This window comes from Mirounga angustirostris, unplaced genomic scaffold (genome assembly GCF_029215605.1).
Source record: "Mirounga angustirostris isolate CCGP_5_RB_7025 unplaced genomic scaffold, mMirAng1.0.hap1 SCAF_12, whole genome shotgun sequence".
NCBI classification, from domain to species: Eukaryota; Metazoa; Chordata; class Mammalia; order Carnivora; family Phocidae; genus Mirounga; species Mirounga angustirostris.
This window is the reverse complement of record NW_026991720.1, coordinates 65,677,494-65,687,166: the sequence shown is the minus strand read 5'-3', so window position 1 is coordinate 65,687,166 and position 9,673 is coordinate 65,677,494.

Here is a 9,673-nt window from a genome sequence, read left to right as displayed (position 1 = left end):
CTAGAGATTTAGGGTACATTTTGATCTGTCAGAAGAAACTATCTCAAAATTTTAAAGAGAAAACAACTTATATATATATGCCAAAAATACGGGTAACTACTATGAAGGGAGAGAACATGACTCTAAAAATGAAAAATAAAAATGTTTTTTAAAAAAGGGATTGATAAGATGTTGGTTGAAAAAGGGAAAAAGAAAAATTCAAAAAAAAAAAGACAGTTAAAAAAAATTAACTTTGAAAGACTAAAGAATCATGGTAAAAAAGCCATGGATTCTATGTGCGGTATTCCCCTAGTGCTGGAGTTCTGCCGTTCTCATTGATCGGTAAACTTGGTCTTGGCTGGCTGTTCTCGCTGATCTTCTGGGGAGGGGCCTGTTGCCGTGGTTCCCAAATGTCTTTGCCAGAGACGGAATTGCCCCACCCTTGCTGGTCCGGGCTAAGTAATCTGCTCGGGTTTGCTCTCGGGAGCTTTTGTTCCCTGCAAGCTTTCCTTACAGCTTTGGAGGCCGACAGTGAAAATGGCGACCTCCCAATCTCTGCCAAGGAGCCGAGAATTCAGGGCCCCGCTCCTCAGTGCGCCCCCAGAGAAAAGCAGTCAGTCACTCCCGTCTCCCCGGTCTCCGGCCGCACTCCGTGCTCACCCGGCCTGTGACCAAGCGTTTCTATCTCTGGCACCTGACCCTGTGTGGAGTCTCCAAACCCAGCAGATCCCTCTGGTGCACTCCCACGCTGCTCCTCCCAGGGGAGGAAGGGGAGTCTCCGCGGATCTGCCACTTGTTGGGTCCCTGCTGGAGGAGCAGTGGCCCGACTGTGCCCCGGATCACGGTCTTTGGCAACCCCGAGCTGAGAGCCCGCGCCTCGGCTCCGTCTCTGCAGCCGGCTTCCCTGCTCTGATACCTGGGAGCTCTGCCACAGTCAGGCACCCCCAGTCTTTCTGTGACCCCGAGGGTCCTGAGACCACACTGTCCTGCGAGGGTTCCACCCCCAACTTAGCCACCAAAGCAACGTCCCTGAGCGGAGCAGACTTCTAAATGTTCCGATTTTGTGCTCCGCGGCTCTATCATTTGCCCGAAGAGGCCGATGGAGGCCCCTCCCCCGCCATCTATCCTCCCTAATATCGCCTCGGATTCACTTCTCTGCACGTCCTACCTTCCAGAGAGTGGTCACTTTTCTGTTCAGAGAGTTGTTGCTATTCTTTTCTTTTATCTCCTGTTGAGTTTGTAGGTGTCAGAATGGTTTGATCCCTATCCAGCTGAATTCCTGAGACCAGACGAAATCCAGGTCTCCTACTCCTCCGCCATCTTGCTCCACCCCCGCTTTCATTTATTTTTGCTAAATCCTTGTGTCCTTACTCAATCTCTGGTTGCAGTTGATACATGACTGTATTTCTGACAGGGATGCTGACTGATATTTCCATTTTCTTTAACAAGCAAGTGCGCCCTTGCTTTCATATTTCTAGGGTACTTATATTAGTGTATAACTTTTGGTATCTTTCCTCCCATTATCCACACCTCCCCATAGGAGGAGGAGTTAGATTTATCCTGAATGATGGGGATGATAGTGTAACACCCATTGGTCCATGTTTCCTGTCTCAACATCCATCATCACAAAATAATATTTTAATAGCCTGAGCATTTGCTTAATTTATACACCATGTGTGCATGCTTCTCATGACATATAGTGTCGTTCCCTTTACAGTATTACACAAGTAACTGTATATACATACATATCATACCCCAAATTAGAGAAGTGTCTTGTTCTCAAGACTCTTACTGCCTGACAATTGTCAGAATAATCACAATGCAAAATGACCCTCCTGGAGGCATCTAATGCACAACCCGCAGAACTATAGGCTTCAGCCCTGTGTAACGTCACACTGTTCATGCAATTAACATTTTGGTATAGAGTTGCAAAATCTTTTTTGTAATTTATTTTTACACTTTATAATTTGTATTAACTTATAAAAGACTAGAAATTTCAGTTGCATACAGTATTTTGCTCCTTCTGATTCCATTTGAATGTCACCAACCCATTGAAAACACAGGACTCCATCGGATGCATTATAAAACTTTATTTTACTCCCCACTGTCATTTTGTTTCTATTTTTGAGGGCAAGATTTTTTTTTTGCCACTTGGATGACATCCCAGGCAGATGCCATGAGTCTTTGGATCAGTTTTTTATATAAAGATCACTTCTTTCACATTTAATCATAAAAACTATGTGCTTCCCACAATCAAAATGTCTATCCCCAAGTAGTAGCCAAAACTCTGAGCTTGAAGATTCTCTTCTCCGCAGCTAGGGCTTGCTTCAGGCTGGAAGCCTACAGTGGAAAAATAGGCATAGTCAACTTTCCCATTTCCCCACTTTGTGCCTCTCTGCCTTTGACACACTCATGAAGAGCAGTTTCTGACTCTTCCAGGTAGACCAGCAGGAAAGAACTACTTAAGTCGACTGTCTTGCTCTGGTTTTGGAAGGTATTAAAGTGATCTCTTTCTTCATTGTGGAGCCTTCCCTCGTTCTTTGGAGACTGCTTCACTGGGGATCTCTCATCCCACGTTCTTTTAAAGCCAACTAGGTCTCTTCTCTGGCGGGTGTCAAATTCCACCTTCTCTGACCCTAGCCTGTTACCAATGGAACACTGCCAGTGCTCTCAACTGAGGTCACCTCACTCCCAGCAGAAAGCCTTCTTATTTGATTGTGCTGTGCTGCCTCTCTCACCCTTGTGGCCCTCATCCTGTCTGCAGGGCATGCCCAGGCATCGTTTATCCTGACAAACCCCAGGAGTGAAGGTTTTCCCAAGAGATGCGCCTCTCACCTCTCAACCTCCTGAACAACCAGCCAGCCTTTCAAGTTTTCAGGCACGGCTCAGACAGCAGACCAACATGTTCTCTACCCACAGCTCTGTTCCTACTTGCACAGATCAAGCTCTCCATGGACAACAGTGCCCTTAGATCTCTGCTAGGGGATTAGAAGTAAGACTCTCTGGAAATGAATTTCTCCAAAGAAATCCCTCTCAGATTTTTCAGTTCCGAACACCCTCCAGGAGGGTTTGGGGTCTTCAGGCTACAAAATCTGTTCCACTTCTGCAGGTCGCAGCATCTCACTTTGGAACGTGCGAGTATTCACCACCTATTGTTCCATTCTGGTCTAGTGGGGCTTTCTTTAGCCAGTTGCTAGACATGGCCAATTCTATTTTTAACATCTTATTACTCAAACAGATATGTTGTATGAGCATGGATAAATCCTGAAAGAGAAACAGAGAAATGAAAACAGTTGTGCATGGTGGGAGTACCTGAATTTTAAGACATTTCCTTCAATATTGTTTACACAATAATATTTTTAAATTTTTGAGCTGGAATGGAAGCATTCATATATTTGTGTAATTTTTCATCATGCATTCCTTATTTTGATTCAACATATAATGAGGAGAACAATGATGACTGTAACACGTATCCTACCCTCAAGGAATTCACAAGCTATATAAGTATATTGTGAAAAAATAGGTAATAGCATTATTACAGTATATGAATGTGTGTGTGTGTGTGTGTGTGTGTGTGTGTGTGTGTGTGTGTGTGTGTGTGTGTGTGTGTGAAGAGACAAAGAGTCTGACAGAGGCACAGAAGACAGGGTGCCAAGTAGTTTGGAAAGGTAGACATGACTTCCAGCTATGGGAGATATTAAGGAGGAACTAAGTGATACATATTAAGGGATGAATAGAATTTAATTTTCCTAATTCTTGGAGAAGGACATTCCAGGAAAAAAAAAATTGGAACAAAGTCATGTTACCAGGTGGTGGATTGTGGAATTCCTTGGTTCTTGTCTTCTCAGAGGAAAGAATTCAGTAGAGAGCCCCAATAGAATGGTAAAGTAGCAAAGATTTTTCATTTCCCAAAGTGAAGGTACACTCCTGGGATAGAGAAGTGGGCTGACCTGAGGATGGGTGGCAGGATGCTGAGTTTCTCATTGTGTTCTTTTATGGGGGGGAGTATTTGGTCTCCTCCCTCTCCCCGCCTCCCCATCTTGTTATTATCACTCCAGCCTTGAATCTGCCTTGGTTTCCTCCCCTCCAACCTTTTAGGCAAGTTTGTGTTAGTCATCTCCCCATGAGTGCCTAAGCACAACCAATGGTGGGGGCCCAAATCTCAGTGCAAATGGTATTATAATGATGTTATAACAGCCTCAGGGTTACTAGTGGACAAGGTCTTTCTTAAGAGCCCATGCTCCAAAGTTGAGGAAGTCCCTGTAGCCTGTATCTTCTGCTTATCAGTCTGTGCTAAAAAGTAAAGGGATTGATCTAAGGGAGATGGGACAGTGTCTTAGACAGAGACCAGGTGCTCCCTAGCAATTGTCCATCTGTTATCCTCCTGTCTCTCCTCTTGCTCATGTGCATCTAACTGCCCACTCTATCAAGCATGTTAGAGGAAAAGTGCTATATAAAAGTAATTAGGGACAATTCAGTAGGGCTAGAGCTAGTATGGGTTAAGGGATCAAATGAGAAAAACATATTGGGCCAGAATGGGGACATCTTCATGTTGATAACTTTTTTAAATATCCCAGAAGCTTTTGTGCATGTCACATAGAGAGGAATATCCACCATTATATGTAATTTATTAACCTTTAAGTCATTAATATGTATTTTACCTCATTTATACATCTAATACATTAAAAATATATTGATTTAATAAGCTACATTTCCTCAGACTCATAAACAGTGTTGCAAACTGAATACTTCTTCTCAAGTTTAGAGTAGCAGATTACTTTAAATGTTTTTCAGAAGCTAAAATACACTCTACTGTGCAATTATAAAATTGACTGATAAAAAGTTCCAAAAGGGTTAGCCTTTAGGAAGTAAATTTGTTTCCTCATCATTTCTATCCTGATTCTAATTCAGATTCTCTTTATGCCTCTGATTTCTTACCCCTTGAATTTCTTCCTGGGGTTGCAATTATACTTACTAAGAAAGTCAGGCTTAGCTTCTCAAATAAGCTGCTGATGGTCCAAGATTTTGAACATGAGAATCAAATCCATTATCCATTTGAAGATTTTATGGTCATACATTGTATGTTACTTCAGCAACATTCCAAATTATTGATCGGGCCAATCAGATATGCTTTGGTTTTTGTGTGACCTGGTCTTTTGCTCAAAATAACACTGATTCTGAATGCATCACCTTCATAGTTAGATATCTGTCTAACTTTCAGCCATGGCTCTGGGAATGTTTTTCTCATCTTATTACCAAGAGAAGCCTGTCTTTACAACTGCTTTGGGCATTGTCTGGTATAGGTAATTCTGAAATTAATTTGATCCATTGAAAACACAAGTTTTCTTTCTCACTGACTGGCAAGACTTACAGTATGGACATCTTAGCTGCAGGCTGAGGAGTCTGGTGGCGGCTGGTCTGTAGGGAACATGAATCAGTGAAGAGTTCTACCTAAGAGGGTCACTTGAGATGTGCTTAGGAAGATCAATCTGGCCACACAGAGGAGATGGTTTAGAGGAAAAAGGTAGAAATGGAGGAATCAGAGGCCAGTTGGGAGACTATTGTCTGGGTGAGCAGTAATTAAGACCGAAACTAGGGCAATGGCTATGGGAGCAGAGAGATTAGCAGAATTTAGCCACATCATCTGTTTCAAAAGCCCAAATGTGATTTATTCAAATCCCATCCAAGGAGGGGAAGATACCAGGCAGCACAATAGCCTGTGTTTCACTAGGATTAACAGTGCTGATCAGATAGTATTTTGATGGCAGCTACCTTATTGCTTCAGTGCTCATCAGAAGGGATGAGCCAAGTTTCTTAGTCAGTTCAGGCTGCTATAACAAGGTACCATAGATTGCATGGCTTGTAAACAACAGATACTTATTTCTCATAGTTCTGGAGGCTGGAAGTCTGAGATCAGGGTGCCAGCATGGTCAGTTCTGATGAGGACCCTCTTCTGGATTTCAGAGTGCTGACTTCAGTATGTCCATACATGGCAGGAAAGGGTTGCAAGAGCTCTCTGGGGTCCCTTTTGTAAGGGCATTACTCCCATTCATGAGGGCAGAGGACACATTCATGTGATCTTATCTCACAAAGGCCCCATCTCCTCATATCATCACATAGGGTGGTAGGATTTTAACATATCAATTTAGGTGGGACACACACATTCATTCCATAACACTAAGTTACCCACAAATGAAACAGAGACCTGTGAAGAAGTAATGAGCAAAGCAAGAAATGTTAGCATCCTAGAACGGCTCCAGTTACTGAAGCATTTAAGATGCTGCTTAAACCTTATTATTTCTGCCTTAACTTCATAGGTACGGGATTATGATATGTCTGTCTATCATGGAATTAAGCATCCTAATTCCTCCAACTATACTCTTTAAAATAATACTCACTGGGTTTTCTCCTCATTAAAAAAAGCTTTACACTTTTATTTTAGAAAACATAAAGTATAATGAAGAAAATAATGATCACTTTTAAACCTACCACACAGAGGAATCTACTAATAAAATGTCACCATTATTCCTTCCAGTCTTTAAGGAATAAGGTTGGAATTATGATATTTATTCCATTAGATATGATTTTATTCCTATAACAATAAACCATGAGTATTTCCTGTATCTTTAAATGTTTTTCTTTTTTTTTTAAGATTTTATTTATTTGAGAGAGAGAGAATGAGAGAGAGCGAGTACATGAGAGGGGGGAGGGTCAGAGGGAGAAGCAGACTCCCTGCCGAGCAGGGAGCCCGATGTGGGACTCGATCCAGGGACTCCAGGATCATGACCTGAGCCGAAGGCAGTCGCTTAACCAACTGAGCCACCCAGGTGCCCTTTAAATGTTTTTCTAAAGAAGAGTTTAGCCACCTAATCCAACCTGCCACCTGTTTCTATAAATAAAGGTTTCCTGTACCACAGCCACATCCCTTTGTGTATGTCCTACCTGCGGCTGTTTCTGCGCTGCGATGGCAGAAGGGAGGGGTTGTGATAGAGGCAGTGCAACCTGGAAAGCTGGAAATATTTACTATCTGGCCCTTTACAAAAAACGTTTGCCAACTTTCTGTTTTAAAAGATTATTTTAATAACACCTAGAACTGCATCAGGTGGCTACCATTTGATAGTTAGAAGCACAATGCTGGGGTCGCATTGCCTGGGTTCCTAACCTCGCTCCACCACTTAAGAGATATCTTGGGCAGGGCACCTGGGTGGCTCAGTCAGTTAAGCCGTTAAGCATCCGACCTCTGATTTTGGCTCAGGTCATGATCTCAGGATTGGAGATTGAGCCCTTCATTGGGCTCCATGCTGGTTGTGGAGCCTGCTTAAGATTTTCTCTCCCTGGGCACCTGGTGGCTCAGTCAGTTAAGCGTCTGCCTTTGGCTCGGGTCATGATCCCAGAATCCTGGGATGGAGCCCCATGTTGGGCTCTCTACTCAGGAGGGAGTCTGCTCCTCCCTCTGCCTGCCCCTCCCCCTTCTTGTCCTCTCTCTCTCTCTCTCTCAAATAAATAAATAAAACCTTAAAAAAAAAAGATTATCTCTCCCTCTCCCTTCGCCTGTCCCCTCATTCCTCCCTATGCCCCTCCCTCCATTCCCTCTCTCAAAAGAAAAAGAGTGAGATCTTGGGCAATTTACTTAACATTTCTGTGCCTCAATTTTCTCATTTGTAAAAGGGGAAAATAACAGTATCATCCTCATAAAACGTGATGAACATGTGAAGTCCATGATGCACCTCCTCAATGTTCTGCTTCAGTAACAAATGACTTAGTCCTTCAGCTGCTGGGAAAGTTGTCAGCAGATGGCCTTCAGCTGGCAGCCATCTTTGGGGACTGCCTTGACAGAGAAAACTGCCTCACTCAAAGCCACTTGTCCTTCGAGGGACAGATCACATTAGTGACATATCCACATCAGTGGGGTAGTATGCAGTCCTGAATCCCTTGTCCCAACTCAAGACAACTCTGGAGGGCCAATCCAGTTTCAAAGTTTCTCATGGATTGGCTAAGGCCTTTGTTGGTATTGAATCACAGCTCAGCTCCTCCCTCTGCCCCATCCTGCATCTTCTTCCTTCCTTCCACTGGGTTGATCCCAACCCTCCTTCATAAGTATCCTACATCCCAATCTCCGTCTTGAAATATGGTTCCAGGGCACCCAACACGAGACAATGTTAAATGAGCCTATGTTGGAAAGCATCTGGCATGTAGTAGATACTATGTAATTGATTTGGGAGTACACTTGAATACTTTTCAAAGACCACTATTTTAAGATATCTCAGATCTTCGGGCGCCTGGGTGGCTCAGTTGGTTGGGCGACTGCCTTCGGCTCAGGTCATGATCCTGGAGTCCCGGGATCGAGTCCCGCATCAGGCTCCCTGCTCGGCAGGGAGTCTGCTTCTCCCTCTGACCCTCCTCCCTCTCATGCTCTCTGTCTCTCATTCTCTCTGTCTCAAATAAATAAATAAAATCTTTAAAAAAAAAAAGATCTCAGATCTTCTCATCCACAACCTGTGTAAAAAGATTACCTAAGCCATGTCACATGTTTCCAGGGCCCTAATTTCCCCTTGATACCTAAAAGCAAAATTTGCTCTCACGTCCATACTGATTTTGTGCAGACTGATTATTGGATCAGTTGGAAATAAAGGGAGTTGGGATTAGCCAGTCACAGACTCCACAGAATGTTCCAATAGTAACTGAAGTGCTGCTAAGGGCAGCAATAAATAAGAAGGAAATAAGCAGTTCTTCAACTTTTGTCGTTTATTGGTTTAAAACCACAACAAACATCTTATCCTGGATCACCACAACATGCATGAAGGAGCTTAGAAAGAACGGTATCTTGTTAAGGACACAAAAGTTTAAATTAAAAAACAAAACAGAAAACCACGAGACTAAACTGTAGCAACTCTGGCATCCGTTACAAAATCCATGTTTGATAAAGTCAAGTAGTGTAACCTCAGAGCGGTGTGTTAAGTTCTCTAACACAGTTTAATCTTCTAAAAACTATAATGCACTCTCCCACTCAGTAACTCTTTTTGAATACATATCATGCAGCAGGAGCTATAGGAAATCCAGAGTTCTATACTAAAAGTTCAGTACTCATAAGGAAAATGCCATCTGTCATTTTCCAGACAGCAGGAAGGGAGGAGAGGAAGTGAATGGCAAGGAGCTTCTCTTCTACGGAATCCAGGTTTACTAACAAGGAATACCATTTAGTGGAGAAGGGGAATGGATTTCTAAGGAGAATGAGAAAAGCGTCACTTACTGCTCTAGGGATTATAGAGTGCAAGGAACTGGTGGCAGCATGAGAATACACTTCCACAAAAGCTTAGATGGAAAAGGAAGGAGAGAAAAATATATTAGCTGGAGAAAAGTGTAGAGGAAGATATCGTTTTAGGATTTATTGAACAAATTTTTGTTGAGCACATACCTGTGCTGTGCACTGTTTTAGGTTCTGGAGATTAAGCAGAAAATAAAATAGATGGAGTCCCTGTGTATTAGGGAATAGGCCAAAGTGCTATAACAGGTCCCAACAACAGCAATTTTTAAAAGAACACAGTTTATTTTCTCTTGTGTAATGGTCTAGACGTCTATGGTTGATCCAAGGGAGGAGGTAGCTCGACTTTCTGAATTAGACTGGGACTTAGACTAATGGGGCAGTTCTGTCACCCATAATACATGGCCTCCATTTCTATACCATATTTCTTTT